The sequence below is a fragment of the Nilaparvata lugens genome, chromosome X (assembly GCF_014356525.2).
Source record: "Nilaparvata lugens isolate BPH chromosome X, ASM1435652v1, whole genome shotgun sequence".
In the NCBI taxonomy this organism is placed as follows: Eukaryota; Metazoa; Arthropoda; class Insecta; order Hemiptera; family Delphacidae; genus Nilaparvata; species Nilaparvata lugens.
Window position 1 is genome coordinate 10,801,097 of NC_052518.1, and position 21,302 is coordinate 10,822,398.

Here is a 21,302-nt window from a genome sequence, read left to right on the forward strand (position 1 = left end):
ACCAGATAGATCATGTTCTTGTCTCAAAACGTCATGCAAGCTCTATAGAGGATGTGAGAACTGCAAGAGGACCAAATTGTGATTCAGATAACTTCATGGTGAGAACAACATTACTTCAGCGATTATCAATGGCAGATAGAGGACCTAGGACCTAAGAAAAATAGATGCTAATGGGATCTAGAGAAACTGACTAATGCAGAGACTAGACAACAATTCGAGAATGTCATGAATAGAGAACTTGATCAAGCATTGAATTGCATTGAACAATATGCTGATGACAGTAATGTTGAGGGATTGTGGAATGAAATGAGACAAGCAATAATACAAGTGGCCAAACAGACAATAGGAGAAAAGAGAATCGGAAGATATGCAGAATGGTATGATGAGGAATGTAGAGAAGCAGTACTTAAAAAGAATGAGGCCAGGGCATCAATGATTCAAAGAGAAACTTGTCAAAAGTTAGAGACGTATAAAGAGAGAAGGAGAACTGCCAATAAAATTATAAGAAAAGCCAAACGTGAACATATGAATGGTAAGCTACAGCATTTAGAAGAATTGAACAACCTAAATGAGACAAGGAAATTCTATAAAGCCCAGAAAGTCATAAGCTTAGGATTCCAACCCAAGGTAAAGGCATGCAAGGACAAAGAGGGTAATGTGATTATAGAGGAAACTCAAATAATGAGCAGGTGGGCTGAGCACTTCGAGAAAATTGGCACAAACTCAGAAGAATCTCCAGATGTAGACAATTGGGTAGCAAAGTACCATACAGTAGACATGGAAGTAGCAGAACCAAGCCTTGAAGACATAAGAGAAGCCATAGGCAAGTTGAAAAATGGTAAAGCAGCTGGAGAGGACAAAATTACTGCTGAAATGTGGAAATATGGAGGAGAAGCTTTGGTAAAGTGGATGCATGAGTTAATCACACTGATATGGAGATCAGAAAAGATGCCACCTGAGTGGAAAAAAGGCCTTATATGCCCCTTCTTGAAAAAAGGCGACAAATTGCTTTGTGATAACTATAGGGGTATCACTTTACTAGACATAGCCTTTAAAATTTCCACTCTCATACTGACAGTCAAGTTGAACACACTGGCGGAGATAATAATAGACGAATATCAGTGTGGTTTTCGACCTGGCAGAGGTACTACAGACCAAATATTTACCCTGAGACAGATAATGGAGAGATTCTATGAACACAACATAAACTTACACATGCTCTTCATTGATTTCAGGCAGGCTTTTGACAGGGTAAAGAGAGTGGAAGTGCTGGAGGCGCTAGAAGGTTTTGGATTCCCAAAGAAATTAATCAGTCTAGTGAAAATGACCTTGACTGACACAAAAGGCTTAGTGCTAAGTGAAGGAAGAGTGAGTAGAGAATTCACTATCACTGAAGGCGTAAGACAGGGAGATGTCCTATCAGCCTTGCTTTTCAATATAGTTCTCCAGAAAGCAATGGAAAGCATTGACAGAAGAGGCAACATCATGAATAGGATGACACAAGTCCTGGCATATGCGGACGATGTTGTTATAATATCAAGAAACATGAGGTCACTGGAGTAAGTATTTCTACAGGTCAATGACAAAGCACAGCTTGTAGGCCTGGAAGTGAACAAGGGGAAAACAAAGTATATGGAAATGAGCCCCAGAGGAGTGAGAGAGCAAGAAGCCATCAGAATTGGAGATGATGCATTCGAAAAGGTTAAAAGCTTCACATACCTGGGAACTGAGATTAACAGCAGCAATAGAATTTCAACTGAAATAAAACGAAGAATAATGCTTGAAAATCGCGAATAGTAGACTGCTAAAATCAAAGCTCCTCACCAGGAGCACAAAAATGAGAAAATACACTACTCTGATAAGACCAATTGTTACATACGGCAGCAAATAATGGACAATCCTGCAAGAAGAAAGCAAAGCTCTGATGGTCTTTGAGAGGAAGATAGTGAGGAGGATATATGGCCCAATGTATGAGAATGGCAATGTATGAGAATGGTGCGTGGAGACTGAGGAAGAACCGAGAAATAGAAACAATTCTGCAAGGCAAGAATATTCTTCGTTTCATCAAGGCTAGAAGGATAAGCTGGCTGGGACACGTGGCAAGAATGACTGAGAATAGGATGCAAAAAGTCATGTTAAATGAAAATTTAGATGCAGTCAGAAGAAGAGGAAGGCCAAGAGTGCGATGGAAGCAGGATGTAGAGAGGGACCTGAGAGCGTTGGGTGTCAGGGGCTGGAGAAGGAAGGCGGAAGACAGAGATAGTTGGAGGATGATTGTCGAGGAGGCCAAAGCCCACATCGGGCTGTAGCACCAGGATAAGTAAGTAAGTAATTAGTTCGGGGTGAATTACAGCATTTAATTTTGATTTTCGTTTAATAATAATTATTAATTTCAAGTCGGTTTCATTAACATTAAATAATATAGCACATCTTCTTCACAACAACACAGAAATTTGAAATGCTCTCTTTTTGGCCAACATTCGATTTCCTATCCAATGAGCTATGACATTTTAGTAAAAAATGGAAATACAATCATACAGTAGCTCTAGTCTTACTTAATTTAATCTGAAATCTGAATTTAATCTTGTTTGATTGTATATTTGAATGCCATTTTTCGGGGTGTCCATGAGGGCTTTCAAGAGGACTGTTCTTCGTGTGGGTGTGTAATATTCCTACTCTTGGTTTTTGAGTTGTTGATTTTTTCTTACTTATTTATGTTTATGTTTTGTTAAACTTTCATTATCTACTCCTGTCAACCATGTTCTTATCTACTTTTTGTCTTGCTGTTTGTATTTCTTTATTTTTATTTATATATTTTGTATTTTAGTATTGCTTGTAATTTTTCTTTTGAATATCCAGGCCCCGGGCTGTAAATGGACAGACTGGGCATTTGCCCAGGGAGCCAGAATTTTTGAGGGTGCAAATAAGAGATGAAGAAAATAGTTTGGAGAATCGAAATACTCACTAGAAATATCTGACACAAGATTTTCAAAAATACATAGAACAAAACATTTAAATATAATACAGGCTACCGGAAAAGTAAAATGCAAATAGTAAGAAAAATGAGAATTATAAACTGATATCTTTATTGAAAATTTAACTGATAAGATTCAAATACCATACTCTCTGTTCTTTGTTCAAAAAGAATCAAAGAAAAAGGCCATACCACAAGCTGCGAACAAACTTTATGCCTCCTACCCTAATCACATAAGAAGTGAATTTGAAAATGAATATCTGCACTTCAAAATGTATGGAGAACAGGAAGAACTAGGTGGAATCCATAACGTGTTTGAATAAATTATAGAACATGAATTGAAGTTTACTTTCTCAAACCTTGAAGTAGCTGCTAGAATATTTTTCTAAGCAGAGCAGTCACCAACTGCTCTGCAGAGAGAGGATTTTCCGCTTTGAATCGTCTGAAGAATGTTAAGAGATCTAACAGTTTTGTGTTTTGACGTGATCTTGTTATCAAGTGTTACATAGATTATTTGCTTTTACATTACCGTATAGTAATAAGGGGGCGCCAGTAGAACATTCACCCAGGGCGCCTTTCACCTAAGCCCGGGGCCTGTGAATATCTATTTTGAAAAATGGTGTGTACCGCCGGAAATTGAATAAATAAATAAATTTCATATCTACATCGTAATATGCATTTATAAATACAATCACAAATCATATATAGCTACTCTCAAATGTAAATTAATATAGATCAAACTACATGAGATTCACGAATGTTCATAAATCATGATTATGTATATTCCATAGCTACATTCTAATATTCTAATGAAATGAGTAATTCATATTTGAAAATTTATCCATTTCATAGTAACATTCATAGCAACAGTTACTGACGTCTGTTAACAGGTTCAAACACAGAAGTATTCAAATACGCTTGAAGTGTGTCCAACAAGCGTTGCGTTTCCTACAGAATCATCCCGATCTGAGAAAAGACATCTTGAAGGTGCTGGAGATGAGAAAGCATGATGCTGAAGAGAGCGTCCGCTTCGAGATAACGGCAGCCTTGGTCTCGGCAGTAAAATTCGACTTACAAGTTGTGTCACAGTGTGAAGACCTCTTCAAGTTCATTAAGGAGTGAACTCGTGATAAGGTGTTCAAAGTACGCAAGGAAGCTATGAGTGGTCTGGCTTTTTCTACAGGAAGTATTTGCACGAATCTGATTGCCTCAGGCTATCAAGGAAGCTGTTACATGGATCAATGATACAATTCTTCATGGGTATTATCTCGTACATGACTGGAGTAAAAAAATCTAATAAAGATAGGTACATCTTTTTACGTTTGGCATAAAATCTCAAACAATAGCAAAATTAGTGGCATCCCGACACATATTCATATATAGTGGGGGCCACATTTTCTAAAAGATTACATCAATGTAGTGGATTTCTAAATGATCATGAAAAATGTACTTCAGAGACTTGGAAGCTTCTATAAGTAATAATGTAGCATTATCAGAGATCAAACACTGTTTGTTCGTTCAAAGACAATAAAATGTTGTTCATAAAACAAAATGTCGATGAAGTTTCTTGTCAATAATAATATAGAGTAAATTGGTGGCTCAGGTCTGTTGTCAGAGTTTTCAGGTCGCACCTGATCGATTTCAGGGCCTCTGACACATTGTCAATAATGACGACGAACATCCAAACATGTTTGTCGATGTTCTTCAGGTGTGGACGCGACTTTAGTCGATAGCCACATTCTTCCCAATAGTTGATTTGTGTGAGTTCAGTACTTATAGAAACAGCTGCTTCAATCAGAATTCTTTATTGGGCAAGGTTAGCTGTTAACAGAGCCACGTACAAACGATCAAGCCCTGAACGTGAAAATAGTCAGGTCTTATGTCTGGTGGAACACATGCACAGTAAACATCTGTCATTTATCTAGCTAACTTGGTAATTGATGGCTTATGGCATATCCAGCGCTTACGGAAAGAACCTCAGATATTCCTTCTCCAGTCTTCTGCAATTTTTGCCTAATTGAGATAGTCTCACTTTTTTAGGTTATAAAATTTCAAATAAAATGGAATTCGGAGCTCTCTATCTCCATTGAGTGCTGAAAAATCTCAATTAAGGGAAATTTCCTCATTTTTTATACTATCTTTCTTCGCTTTTATAACGACTATAAAAACCTAACCACTATGTGTCTCAACTGATCATTATTGTACAAGTTTACATATTTGGTACATTAGTGATAGCGTCCAAGAACAAAATAATTTTATACAAAAAAAGATCAATAATCATAAATTGGTTAGTGATTTAAATCTTTCAGGACTACTGTATCATATTGAAACCACTAAACTTCAGTATGCATTCCTACAAGTTGGTTTAAAAAATGGAATAGAAAATCAGTGATTTCAATTATAAATAAGTTCTATTCTATCTACACCAAATTTAATCATTTTTTCCCATATTACAGACGTCACGTTAAGATGGCTGAACAATCGGACGTTGGGAGAGCTGAGCCAGAACTTTATAAGGAGCCCATCCAAAGTGTGAGTGGAATAATACACTAGATCATTGCAAAAATGGGGAAGTGCTTGTTAGGAAAAGACAGGACTCACCCGTGAAAAGAATCACATGCGAACAAGACCTAACAACTATGTGTCTCAACTGATCATTATTGTACAAGTTTACATATTGGGTACATTAGTGATAGCATCCAAGAACAAAATAATTTTATACAAAAAAAGATCAATAATCATAAATTGGTTAGTGATTCAAATCTTTCAGGACTACTGTATCATATTGAAACCACTAAACTTCAGTATGCATTCCTACAAGTTGGTTTAAAAAATGGAATAGAAAATCAGTGATTTCAATTATAAATAAGTTCTATTCTATCTACACCAAATTTAATCATTTTTTCCCATATTACAGACGTTGCGTTAAGATGGCTGAACAATCGGACGTTGGGAGAGCTGAGCCAGAACTTTATAAGGAGCCCATCCAAAGTGTGAGTGGAATAATACACTAGATCATTGCAAAAATGGGAAAATGCTTGTTAGGAAAAGACAGGACCCACCCGTGAAAAGAATCACATGCGAACAAACCTAACAACTATGTGTCTCAACAACCCAGCTGTACACACTACGCTTGGGACATGACATAATTAAGAAAAAACTAAAACTACTAGGAGTTAATGGAACAGCACACAAATGGTTAATGAGTTATCTATCATGCAGAACACAACTGGTTGAGATCAAGGGCACAATTCATGGATTAACAAGGCCATACCAATCCAAACCACTACCTGTTGCAAGAGGAGTCCCACAAGGGTCAGTTCTTGGACCAGTTCTCTTCATTATCTTTGTCAATGACTTCCCTGCACTCATAGAGGATCAAAACACAAAATGCATAATGTATGCCGATGATACAACACTTTTAGTCTCAAGCAACACGGCTGAGGGATTGATCACAAATGCTGCCAACTCTCTACAGAAAACACAAGAATACTGTAATGTCAACAATCTTGTTATGAATGCCTAAAAAATAATTGAAGTTAATTTCAGTAAAAGAGGGGTCCAATTAACAAACTCATGCAGCATAGATAAGGGCAAGGTTGAATTTTTGGGCATTACAATAGACAGAGGCCTATCATGGAACGCACATGTGGATTCAGTATGCAAGAAACTAGGCTCAGGAATCTATGTGGTGAGAAGTTTGTAGAAAGGTTTTTGCTGGCGTTCATACTCTGAAGAGGGTTGGCGACGGTATCCCACTGAATATGAAGCTCATGCTGGTGAAAACATTGGTTTTCCCTCACTTTTCTTATGCTGATGTGGCATATGGTGATTTAAGTGTGGATCTTGCCACTAAGCTGCAAAGAGCTCAAAACTATTGTCTGAGATTTGTGTATGGCCTGAGGCGATTCGACCATGTTTCTTCTTTCTATGATCATGCTTCAGTCTTGAGGTTGAGTGTTTGAAGAGATTTCCATGTTATAATTTTGACAAATAAGGTTCTAAAAAACAAGCTGTCGTCTTATATTTTTTGTAAATTTGTTCACCTAGCACAAATTAGCACGATGAGAACCCGGAATCATGCCACTTCTCTAGTTACACCAAAACACAGGACAGTGATTTACAATAGATCATTTTTGGTGAAGGCAGTAAGATTGTGGAATGCATTGCCAGACAATATTAAGTTGTTGGGTGGTGGGTTCGGTTCACGCGTGCAGTTGTTGGTTGGCTGTTGGGTGGCGGTGGGCTTGTTTGAGTCGGTAGACGGGGCTTCATCTTGCTATCATTAAATTTATCAGTATCCTCATAGGATGCTCACGAGTGTGAATGTTGAATGTCTGGTGTGTGCTTGTCTTTTAAATTTCTATTATTTTCGCAGTTTTTTTTCCTTGTCTATAAAACATTTTATTCTGCAAAACGTATTGCATTGCGATTCTGTATCTATTGCAATTCTCAAAAATATGTTTTGATTAGGTAGCTACATCTTATCCTCTTTCTTTTAAAAATTTTTCCTGTTTAAAATCTTCTTATTTGCTATCTGATTTTCCCCACTTTTCTTTATTCTCTTTCCCAGGTATTGAATAACGTTAGGCCTACACAGGTTCTTTTTCCTCATATAATATACTATTCATAAAATAAACAAATTTCATCTTTGATTTCAATTCTTACTGTATTAATTCTCTCCAGTAGCTTGTTTTTTATTTTGTTTTAATTTATTTTTTGCTTTTTCTTTCAGCAGTGAAGTGATTGAGTTTATTGGAAAACACTTATTTTCTAAAATACTTTTATTATTCAATATTGATATCTCATATTTATTACATTTTATTGTCATTTCTTGCTTCAATTTTTTTTTTTTGTTATCTCTGCATATTTTGTGTACTGTTTGCTAACGACGTGGTTAAGTGGTAGAGTGGACAATATTGTCCAAACTTCGCCACGTCAACATAAATAAAAAAGTCATTCTATTCTATTCTATTCATACGAATTAGTTGAGCCATTGCGTATTGGTAACTTAATGCTGTTGTTGATGTTGAGGTTATTAATTTAAATCATGTTTGATTTAATAACATTTTTTACATTATAGAATACGACGTCGATAGCTGAAAAATCGGTGGTCGGAATACTTGATGAGCCCATCCAAAGTGTCGGCGGAAGCTGTGATTTGGAAAGCAGTCAGCATTCAGAAAGCAGTGGAGAACATGCATTGGGGAAAATAGCATCTCCGGAACCGTATCTCAGTAGCGATCGAGAACTCAAAGAGGAAGGATTGTTTTTCGTCTCTGCGTTATCTGTTTAGTCGAGCGAGTGATAATAAATCGGTTTTCGTGAGACGGCCGGAAAATTACAGTGGAATTTCTATTCATAGTTATTAAAGTTACTTTCTCACAAACTAATATGTCATGTACAATGTGCTTCACATCAGTACAAACTGGACAAGGCTGTGATAAACTTACGTGCGGCGACTGCTCAGCCTTAGTGCATGCAGGGTGTGCGGGAGTCGATATAAAGTACATTATTGAGAACAAACAAGTGTGGCGATGCAAGGGCTGTAGTATTGTGCGAAAGAAAAATATGGCCCCACAATCACCAGTAGCTAAACCGCCGGCGGCCAACAACCAACTTTCGCTGGCTGACGTGGTCGAACTGCTACATGATATGAGAAAGGAACAGAAAAGAATGGAAAATGACCTGGGGAAGTCACTAGAAGCATGTCACGAGGGAATTAAGGATTTGAGAGAGCAGCAAAAGGAGGCAAACGAAAAGTTTGAAGCTTGTTTAATGAATGTGAAGGATTTGACTAGGCAAGTGAATCAGTTGAAACATGAAAATGAAGAGCTGAAAGAACATATCGATGACCTGGAGCAGTACTCGAGGATTAATATGATTGAGATAAGGGGCTTGCCGCAGGAACCAAACGAGAACCTCAACGCGATGGTGTGCAACATGTCGAGAGCGCTTGGCCACGAAATCAAGGAAGAAGCCATCGACATATGTCACCGTGTGGGGAAAGGGGGACCGGATGAGCCGGCGACAGTAGTTGTGAAATTTTTGAGGCGACCCGACAAAAACGCTATCTTGAAAAAAGGCGAGTGAAGCGCGATTTCTCAACCCGGCACATAGGTGATAGCTCCAATTTGGCCCACGCGATCTACATAAATGAGTGTCTGGCACCCGCTAGGCGCAAGCTCTTCTCATTGGCACGTGCGGCGCAGAAGCGTTTCAAATTCTTGTGGGTGAGGGACGGCAGAATCCTTGTGCGTAAGGAGGAGGGAAAACCAGTGATGGAACTGAAAACAGGTAAACAACTGGATGATATGTTAGCTCGATGCTCGCAAACCGCAGAAGTGAATAGTGAGATTATTGGTAATAATTCTAATGACTAACTTTCGAGTGCTCTTTGTTCACTATATTGAGACGTATAGTTTCAGGACAATTTTAAAATTACACTGCATGAGCGAGAGAGTAAACATAGTATCATCAATCAATTCTCGTATTATAAGTCCTTCCAGTTTATGTCTAATCGAACAGTATTGTTTTACCAGATATTTAGCTCATATTTTGTGCTTGAATGGTTGGTCTGTTGAGTTTAACGATATACTATGTAAAAGAGCAATGATTTCGATGAAGCTTGGTAGGATAATATTCAATAATAATTTTAATGAAGTTTATGCTGTGGGATGCAATTATATGTCGCAGAGTATACACAGTGGGACATTAATTGGTGGTACACTGTGGGACGTCCCACTGTGTACCATATAAAATTTACTGTTGAAGAAGCTTTTGTTAATAAATGTGAGAAAAGTTGTTTATTGCAACAAAGTTCAAGGAACATCCAATTATTTCATTGGTATAATGTCAAGTTAGTTTCTTTAAGTAGTTTTGACTATTCCACAGTGAATTTACTCACATAGCTGAAGTAGTTGAATAGGCTATATCATTTTTATGTAACCCATTATGTAAGATAAAAATAACTAAGTGGCATCAATCACAACCACTGATGAGTTTTCCTACCTTGTTTTATTGGATAATGAAACAATAAAGCATGACTTCCTTATTTCATTGCTAATCATAGCCTATATCAACCAATTGCCTACTAGGACCATTATGCTGTCACCTGAATTGTGTTCTGCTACATGCTACTTTACTTTTGTTCCAATTGGGTAAATTACTAAACTTGTCCAAACTACTGAACTATTTTACTTATTTACTTGTTTCAGATGCCACGTCCAGAAAAGCCTCGGAAAATTGCCACCTTCAAGCAGGAGGACATGGGACGAGCAGTTGACCATGTATTGGATGGTGGGTCCATAAGAAAAGCTGCTGCACAGTTCAAAGTTCCACGAAGCACTCTCCAGCGTTATGTAGATAGAAAGAGGAATGCTCATCCAGGGACTGTAGTTAGAATGGAGCCAAATTATGCAGTGAATCAAATATTCAATGTGGAATTAGAGACTATGCTGAAGAATTATTTAGTTACTTGCGCAAATATGGCTTATGGTCTAAGCAGTTTACGGGCAAGGAAATTGGCGTATGATTGGCAGTTGCTAATGGACTGAAGATTCCAGCTTCATGGGAAGCCAATAAAGCAGCCGGGAAAGATTGGTTCAGAAGTTTCCGAAAACGAAACACTCTATCCCTCCGCAAACCTGAGCCATGCAGCCTCTCCAGACTTACCTCTTTCAATAGAAAGAACGTAGGACAGTTTTTTGAAAATTTGAAAAAGGTGCTTAAGAAATATCCCGAATTGGCAGACCCTTCCCGTATTTACAACCTTGATGAAACCAAAACACCACAGTCCAGGAGCCTCAAAATGTTGTTACAGAAACGGGAACCAAACAATTAAATGCAGCTACAAGTGGAGAACGTGGTATTCTGGTAACAACGTGTGCCATAATCTGTGCAACAGGAACATTTCTGCCACCAGTGATGATTTTTCCACGAAATCTCTTCAAAAGTCACATGATCAACGGTGCTCCAGCTGGGACATTGGGACTGGCCAATCCATCAGGGTGGATGTCCAAAGAGCTCTTCCCAGAGGTTCTGCAACATTTTATTACACTATCACATAGTTCAAAGGATCACCGAACACTCCTGATTTATGATAATCTTGAAGCTCATCTGTCCATTGAGGTCATTGAAAAAGCTAGGGCTAATGGGGTAAGCATTTTGACACTCCCACCGCACTGCAGTCACAAGATGCAGCCCTTGGACAGGGCAGTATTTGGGCCATTCCGAAAGGCTTACAACAATGAATGTGATAATTGGCTCATCAGCCATCCAGGAAAAACCATATCCATCTATGATGTTGCTGGATTAGTATCTTTGCCATTTGACAAAGCTTTTACTCCAATCAACATAAAGTCGGGATTTTCAAGCACTGGAATATTCCCCTTCAATGAGGATATTTTCACCGAAAATGATTTTCTGCAATCTGCTGTTACTGACAGGCCTCCACCAACATTGGAAGAACTGGATGGACCAATCCAAAATGTTGATGATGATAATAATCCTGCTGATCCACAGACAATACCTGATTGCTCTACATCAATGATTGCACCTACCTCTACACAGGTCGTATCACCAGAAGCAATTCGAGAAGGAAAATAGCTGATGGACAAAAGAAAAGGAAGAAATATTCAACTTTAATCACTAGCACTCCTGAAAAAAACCTGGTACCAGAAGTTGGCCCTGAGAAGACATCACTATTGGAGAACCAAAAAATGAAAAAAAATCCTGGGAAAAGAACGCTATTTTCATCATCAATCGGCAATGAAAGCAATGATGAGGAATCGGACTTTTCCACAAGTTCATCGGATGAAGAAGTGGTGGAAGACACATTCTTTGATAAAGATATAATTGCACTGAGCCTACCAAACAAATGGGTGTTGGTCGAGTACAAGGGGAGAAAACACATGAGACTTTTCTATATAGGACAAGTTGAGGAGGTTATTGGTGACAATTGCAAAATAAATTTTCTAAAAAAGGGAAACAAACAATATACATTTCCAACAGTAAGGGATGAGGGGAATATTTCCTTAGCTCAAGTGAAAAAAGTTTTGCCTGAGCCACACATCAGGAGGGGGCACTATGATTTCAGATGTTCCTTCCCCAAACACCTGAACTATGTTTAGAATTTCAATTCAATTTATTGAATTTTAATTGGAAAAGAAATGCCATTTCTCATTTTTTATATTGTTTTTTTCATGATTATTCATTTATTATTATTTCTTAAGATTAAAATAAAATACATTGGCTACTAAAACGCATTTATCATTGGAATTAAGCCTATGTCCCACTGTGTACACCCACTTGTCCCATTGTGTACTACCATGGTACACAGTAGGACACTCTGCATGACTGACTATGAAAATTAATTACACAAGTATTTACTTGAAAGGACTAAAGTTTCATAGTCCATAGAGTAGCCAGATGTATAACCTATGTTATAGAATTGAAATTTGTTCAATTTATTTCAAAATGGCTGCCTCACAATTGAAAATAAAAAAAACCGTCCCACTGTGTACTGGTCTCCCCTATCCCAAAAAATGTCCAAATAATAGAATAAGGAATATTGAAGCCGAGGTCATGCACCTAGGTATTACCGATCATTCGATGGTAGAACTAGTAATTTATTATGAAGCAGCAGCTAGTGTACATCAGAGAGCAAAAAAACAAGAATAGACTATAAGAAACTTTGTGAAATATTACTTGAATCAGAATGGGATAATGTGATAGGGAAAGCAGACAATTTTGATGTTGAAGAGGGTTGGGAGAGATTTATCTCTTATTTGAATGAAAAAATTAGCGAAGCAGAAATAACGAATGAAATAATTAGGCATAGAGTGTCGAAGCCTAAAACTGAGTGGATATCTGATAGGTTGATAAGAAAAATTCAGTTCAAGGATTTCCTCTATAAGAGGCAGAAAGAGGAACCTAATATTGTGAATAAGGCTAAGAACATAAAATACAGAAATAAATTAAGAAATGAAATACGCAGGGAAAAACAAAACTACTTCCTTAAATTATTTGAATCTAGTAAGAATGATTCAGGAGAGCAATGGAAAATTGTAAATAGAATGTTAGGGAGAAATAAGGATAGGAGGAACATAGATAAAATAGTATTACAGGATGGTGAAATAGTAGAGGGTAATAAACGTATAGCAGACAGTATAAACAACTACTTTCTCACAGTGGTTGAGAGTAATAAAGCGAAATTAGAAGCCTGTCCACGTTATGATGAGTACCTAGGTGCAGAGATTTTTCCAGTCCATGGTCCAATAGAATCAATGTTTATCTATCCGGTTAATGATATTGAAATTGGAGAAATAATTAAAGATTTAAAAATGAACACTTCTCCTGGAGTAGATTGTATCTCAACTTTAACAATAAAAATAATTTCAACATACATTACCGATGTAATCGTTGAACTTTGTAATATTAGTTTTACAAAAAGAAATATTTCCTTCAATTCTTAGAAAATCTATAGTAATTCCCATTCCAAAAAGCACAAAAAACAATAATATTGATAATTATAGACCTATAACATTATTATCTATTTTCGCAAAAATATTGAAAAACCGATTACTGCATTTTTTGAATGAGAGTAACTTTTTCAGTAAGAACCAGTATGGGTTTCTAAAGAATAGAGGCACAGAAGAGGCCATGAAGTCACTACTTTCCAAGATCAATGATAGCTTTAATGAAAACTTAAAATGCTCAGTAGTGTACTTGGATATTTCAAAAGCATATGATTCAATAGAACACGATTTGCTTTTGAGGAAACTGAATAGGATAGGAGTAAGGGGGTTAGCAAACCAGTGGTTTAAGAGTTATTTAGAAAATAGATATCAGCAAGTAAGATTAAACAATGGAAATGAGCTTAGTGACATCGGCTTGATTAAGTATGGCATACCCCAAGGATCAGTGTTATCGGCGATACTCTTCCTCTCATACGTCAATGACCTCTGTAATGGGTCATTGTTGTTGGGTGAAATTGTATCTTTTGCAGACGACACTGCGCTTTTCTATGAAGGCAGAAACAGGATGGAAATACTGAATAAAATGCAGATAGATGTGAGAAGTATACGCTGGTGGTTTTCGAAGAATAAATTATTACTGAATGCAAAAAAATCCAATTTACTTCATTTCAAACTTCAAAACCAAAAACTGGATGACCCTCATCCTTTACTTAAATATCACAAGTTTAGCTGTAATGTTGATTTAATGAACTGCCAATGTGATGTTATTGAGGAGGTTGATTGTGTCAAGTACCTGGGTTTGATTATAGATAATAGGCTGTCATGGCAAGAGCATATCCAAAAAGTAAAGCGAGAGATTTTTATTTCTATCAGGAATTTCTATTTCTTAAAGGATATTTGTCCAAGATATTTTTTGGTACACTTATAACATGCTCTGGTGGAATCAAGAATTAATTATGGTCTTATATGTTATGGGAGTGCCTATGAAACCAATATGAGGGCTATAATCATAGCACAAAAACATATAGTAAGATTGATTTGTGGCAAGACCAGGATGGAGCATTCGCATCCACTTTTTAAGGAGCTGAATATATTGCCGGTCAGAAAGTCCTTCTTAATAAAATCAATCATAGATATTTTTAAAAATAAAAATGATTTGCCAAGACAGGATATTCCATATGGGGTACGCAATAGAAATAGAGTCTACTTACCAAGACCACGTTTAGAGCACAAAAGGAGGTTCTTTAGATATGTAGGATATAGAATTTACAATGCGCTGCAACATGATATCCAGAACTGTGTGTATAGTAATAGGTTAAAGGTCACCTTGAAAGAACATATTTTTGCGCTTGATAATGTAAATTTTGTTTTTTAGGAATTATCTCAGCTGAATGAATTTATATTTGGGTCTACTGGGTTACTCAGGTCTTATACTTGGTTTTCCAGTTTCATAAAATCATAGTTTGAAATTTTCTGTGTATGATTGCTATTGTATAATTGCTACATCCAGAATTTTTGCTGTGTAAAAATGAATTGCACATTCATAGTTGGAATGATAGTATATAAATTTACCTATAAATAAGGAGTGGTTGTTTATACTTTCTGTATCATTCGTCTTCTGGACTGTATTGATTTTATAATGCTTGCTTTTGTATAATTATTTTATATTTGAAATGTTTCAGAGATCATTTTTTGGTTATCGAGTTCTCGTGATTTCAAGTAGCTAGGTTTTAGAGCTATTGTATGATTCAGTTTTTTGAACTATGAGAGTGAGCTAGAACATTATTTTTAGAATTATTATTTTAGGTTTTGTCTTTATTTAATTAAAATTTGTATTCATTTATACTGATGGAGCCCCACACAGGATTCCTTTGGGGTCTCCTATTTAGACGATAGGCATTCATTTTTTGTAAAGTGTGAGTTTATTGGTCGAATAAATTTATTTATTTATTTATTTCATTTTACTGAGCAAAAGGTGATAAGCTGCTCTAGATTAGACTCACCTTTTTTGAAGCATTTGTTTCAAAAGTTGAGCAAATGCTCTAGTTTATTCAAAAATTTTTGAGTATAAGCTTTTACTTTTGAACAAATGCTCAAACTATTTTTTTGATCTCAAACTATATTCTGATGAGCATGAGCAAAAGGGTATGCTCACGTTTATTTATAGAAAATTAAGCAAATGCTCCATATTTTAGAAGTATAAGCAAATGCTCAACTTTATTCATATGGCCCATTGTCTTCTTAATTATTACAGTCTTTGTCTTCGACTAATAATATTGTTTATTTTGGGATTCCAACAGTGTAACAATGAACAAGACAATATTTCTTTCACATGTTGTTTACTCACTTAGGAGCTCTAGATAAAACTGCCTGTGTTCTTCAGGCAACATATCCAGCAAATCACATTTTTGCCTTTTGTTATCGGTAATGGACCCTGATAAAGCTTTGGGAGCTGAAGGGGATCAATCACATAATATAATGATGAGAGTTGAGGTGGACGACGACCTAAAAGGGCAAGAAACGTTTTTCCACTTACCTCAGTAGAAGGTCTTTTCTCAGGTATTATTTGGTTTTGGTAGTTGGAATACTCTTTCCCACTATTCCTCCAAATCATTTTAACTTCTTTCTTCCAATATTCAACATTGATTTTCCGTTTTTTACCAATATTCACGTCTTTAACAAATCTGGACACACTAGAATATTCATGTTGTCAGACATTGCACCGGATATGGAACGTTTTTCCCGGGAGTGCAAACTTCTCCCACCAATAACTTCTAGTAAAAGTTATAAAGTTCATCGATAGATGTCACTAAATGATAGGCGAGCACAAGGAACGTAGATTTTAGATTCAGTTAATTTTAGTTTACTACTTTAAGATTTTTATCATGTCTTCTAAAACAACAGCTTTAGTATCAACTTTTTTCCGGTATTTTAACTACTTTAACTGGGTATTATGTCATGAATTCTACCTATCATATCGGGAAGCTTACCTATACTGCACATCAATTATCATGTTCCTGTCATAATCAACCCAATTTGAAACATGTACAATCTCTATGCATATTAAAACATCAAGTTAGTAATACGCGGATATTCAAATTTAATCTCAACTTTCCAAGGAAGTCGAGGAAAATTTCAAAGAACACAAATGTTTCAAGCATTTTAACATTTTTAAAAATAAAAATCTCGTAGCATCCTCTAAGGTCTAAAGCTTTCTTAGTTTTGGTCTAAATCCTACACGTTCTATACGAGTCAAGAATTTATAATCAAGATTACAACATCCAAGGCTTGAAATCACCCAAATCTCTTTCCAACATTTTCTCTTGAACATGTTCTTTCAAGTAGTAGGAGAAACCTCTACTACTTTGGTGATAATCCTTCATTCTTCAAGGGAATGAACATAGGACCATAACTCAACTACATCGTATAACCTATTGAAATTGTCTCATCTATTTTCATCTTGTTTTGTATTGGTTAATGTCTATTTTCAACTCATAAATGAATGTAAGACAGCAATAAAGAATAAATATTATGAAGAATAAATAGAAGTATGAAATCACCAGAGTAGGAGTCACGAATTGAATTGTAATTAGAGTCGCAAATGGCTAAAAGTCTCAATTTCTTGAGTAATGCTATCTCAGTTGAATAATGCTAAAATTTTCATCGTAAAATTTTTGCAACGAAGATATCTCCAATCATGTGGAAAGTCTAGTTTATAACATAATGATCATGCACTGAACATTACAAATTTATAAAACAGAGAAGATTTCAGGTACAGTGCTGCAGGTCAAGTGTTTGACTAAATACACTAAATAATTTGACAATTGAAAACTGCCAATTTTTTGACAAGCTTACTGCAAGCTGCTACTGTGACTGCTGTTGCTGCTACTGTGACTACTGTTGCTATTACTGTGGCTGATGATGCTGCGACTGCTACTGTCACAAATGATGCTGCTGCAACTGTCACATCCAAATCCAAGCCAGTGATGGTGAAGGAGCTGAGTAATGTGTCACACGCTACGCACTCATTTCTCAACACCTGTCAACAAGAATGTTAGCATCAGAAAAACAGTTGTGATCAAGTATTAGTAAAATAATATTATTTAATATAATTTAAGTTACAAAGTTTGCAATGGGAGAGCGTCTTAGATAAGAACTCCGTCTCAGCTGTTTTCGATTCGTTCACCAAGCTATTATCAGACTCAATAGATAAGTGTAAATGCAGTAGACCCCGAAAAAGTGTTTTCATAAATAATAAATTAACTCCATGGATTTCTGACTACTTATTTAGAGGAATCAATAGAAGGAAAAAACTGTACAAACTTACGATTTCAAGACCACATGATTTAAATTTGAAAGAATATTACAGAACATTCAGAAATAAATTAAAATCCGATCTGAGAAAATCAAAAGAGCAGTACTACTTGAAAAAAATTTTATAATTGCTCAGGTAATTTAAAAACTCAATGGAGAATAGTAAACAGCTTGATAGGAGATCGGGAATCAAAGCATGATGTTATAAGTTTAGAAATCAATTCAGAGACAATCACTGATAAAAAACGTATTGCTACAGAGTGTTAACTCATTTTTCATTAAAATACCGCAACAGTTAAGACATTCAATTATTAATGTAGAGAATAATGCAGAATTGAATTCCCGTTTCAAATATAAAAATATTTTGCATTCCTTGTTTTTCATTCCGACTAATGAAACTGAAATTCTCAAGATAATAGCCGGTTTGAAAAACAATAAAGCTCCCGGGTTTGACAATATAAGCAGTTACATTGTTAAGAGAATTTCCATTCAGATTGCTGGTGTTTTGAGTAGGCTTTTTAATTGGAGCATGATGAGTGGTGAATTCCCTGACTGCTTGAAGGTTGCTATTGTAATCCCACTTTTTAAACAGGGCAGCAGAGAGAAACCAAATTGTTACCGTCCAATATCTCTATTGTCAGTTTTCACCAAGATTTTTGAATAGATTATAAAAACTAGATTGATAGGTTTTTTTTTCAAAAAAATAGATTATTTTAGTGAAAATCAATTTGGTTTCAGAGAGGGCCTGAGTACCCAAGATGCTTTAGTTTCATTTTTTGAGGATATCTATGAGTATAAATGAGGGTAAAAAATGTTCAGCATTAGATATAGATATCACTAAGGCCTTTGATACAGTGGATCATTCAATTTTATTAAATAAGTTGAATGCAGCTGGGGTACGAGGCTTACCATACAAGTGGTTTCATAGTTATCTTCGAAACAGAAAGCAGTGTGTGAGGGTAGGGGTTTGCTATAGTAGTTTCAAGAATATAGATTACGGTGTGCCCCAAGGTTCAGTCTTGGGACCTATTCTATTTCTTGTTTATATTAATGATTTATGTGATGCAAAATTGAATGGAAGGTTGACTGCTTTTGCAGATGATACTGCACTCACATATTCAGATGTAGCATGCAATACAATATACACAAGATTGAGCGCTGATTTAAGAGTCTTGAATTATTGGTTCAGCAAAAATTTCATGGTTTTAAGTGAAAAAACTAAGTACATGATTTTTAACTTGAGGGGAAATTTATTTTTTGATACAGATCTGTGTTGTCATAGCTATTCCTGCTCTGTTGTTAATAACTGTAACTGTCTAACAATTAACATTGTGAATACTTTTAAATACTTAGGTTTAGTTATCGACTCTTTATTGTCTTGGAAAAATCATGTGGCAAAATTGAAAAAGGAGTTTTGTAGAGGAATAAGGAGCTTTTACATGCTACGTGATTTGTGTCCTACACGTGTATTATTGAATGCTTACCATGCACTTATTAACTCTCGTATGAACTATGGTATTGTTTTGTGGGGTGGAACCTATGTCACAACACTGAATCCCATAATTATTTTTCAAAAAATCATTTATACGTATAATGACCAGATCACTCAGAACTGATCATTCTTGGCCACTGTCTTTTCAGCTTAAGATACTTCCAATCAGAAATCTCTAAGTTTTCAAAGTACTACAGCTATTCTTTCTAAGAATCCTCAATGCAAATCTTACTCGGGATATCAGATATGACTTCAGACGGGTTTTAGTTCAAGTTCCCCAATCTAATTTAACAATTTTTCAACATTCATTTTCTTTCAATGCACCTAGAATGTTTAATTTAATTTCAAGAAAATTTAATACCTCAGTCCCATTCAATATATTTCTTAAAAGTTTGAAGTTCTATCTGTTCACATTGAATGACTGTGAATCTTTTTTGAGGATTGTACATTAGTATAAATATTAGGCAGTATAATCTTATTCTAAGTCAGTGGTTTTTTCCCTGTCTTTCTGTTTTCATAATTTAATTCGCTGTCCACTGAGAACATTTTTGAATAATTTTATTTATTTTACTCTATTATTTTTTTCATTTAACTTAATTTTTTCATGAAAATCAATGGAAATTCATTCAATAACATTACAATTGTTATAATAGATTACCTGTATAATACGCTTTATGAAGACCGTAACACTGGTAAATTTATAATTATTGACCGAAGCGAAGCTGAGGTCTCAGTTTCGACTCGATTGGCTTTCGTCTGTTTGTTTGTTTGTACCGCAGTTACAGTCGCAGTTATTGTCAGATTTGGATGAAATTTGGTATCAAGTTCTTTGAAATAAGGCGCAGAAACGTATGTGTAACGATTTTTGATAAAACCTCTTGTTTTTTTTGTAATATTTAAAAAACCAAACTAACCTCAATCCAGAAAGGATGTGTCTTTGAAGATACAGCAATTCATTGCCATACTTTTTCGACTCTATTGTTACGAGCACATGGTGGGCGAGTCGGTTAGACAGTGGTCTGTCACTCTGTGGGACCCAGGTTCAATTATCGTTCCTGCCAGATTTTTTTTGCAGATAATACTAATATTGTTTTATCTTATTCTAATTCATTATAAAATAAATTATTATGATGAAATAGAATAATTAAATTGAATCATCTTATTATTATTATTATTATATTATTATTATTATATTATTATTATTATTATTATTATTATTATTATTATTAAATTGATTTAACAAATTAATTGGATAAATCATTTTAAAAAAAACTTTATTGTATTGGAGTCCAATACTGCAGTTGTAGAGAAAAATGTGTATGTAAAGGTATAAAGGTAATTTTTTTCCTTTTTGTGTAGTTGAGAAGTTGATATTGTGGTAATTATTAACATTAAATTAAAAAGACCAAGAAATTGACAAAAAACCACAGATTTATTGATACTTAGAAATACCGGTTTCGGTAATTACACCATTGTCAATCTCTGATAAACTCTGATAATGACCGAAACCGGTCTTTCTGAGTATCAATAAATCTGTGGTTTTTTGACAAATTCTTAGTCTTTTTCATTTAAAAGGTAGTATGTATTTGATATAAAAGTACTCCTTGATAAGTCCGATGTCCCTGGAAACAGTGTCTCTAGCATTTTCAATTGAGAAAATAATAGATGACAATCATGGCTAAATCTTCACAATATACTGTACTTACTGTACTGGCCCTTTTCATCAGATTGAAAGTTGTATACATGAGCGAGGTCCACTGTTCGCAGAACTACTAGTTAATTTTTACATAAATAAAGTTTATTTCATGTGTAGAGCGTAGCGGTCCTACTACTCTAGTCTTTAAATTTATTTTATTTTAAGAGAAGTGCACTCCAATAGGGCTTATGCGTAGGTGTGCTCATATTTATTTCGCTTCATGTTTGTCATCTGAAGCAAAACATATAATTTTCATTAGTATTTTTTTTTGTATTGTTAGATGGTACAATGTTTTGTAATAATATTATGTTGTGCGGAATAAATTATTTTTTGAATTGAATTGAAATA

The 21,302-nt window shown here is 35.4% G+C and overlaps 1 long non-coding RNA gene across 1 annotated transcript in view; it reads right to left on the reverse strand.

Annotated features, from left to right (window-relative positions):
- Positions 1 to 15,569: 15,569 nt before the first annotated feature.
- Positions 15,570 to 21,302, reverse strand: part of LOC111059111 — a 28,481-nt gene continuing 22,748 nt past the window's right edge. Inside the window, exon 6 of the long non-coding RNA XR_005573142.1 lies at positions 15,570 to 17,491. This is a non-coding gene — a long non-coding RNA (uncharacterized LOC111059111). The remainder of the gene's footprint in view (positions 17,492 to 21,302) is intronic.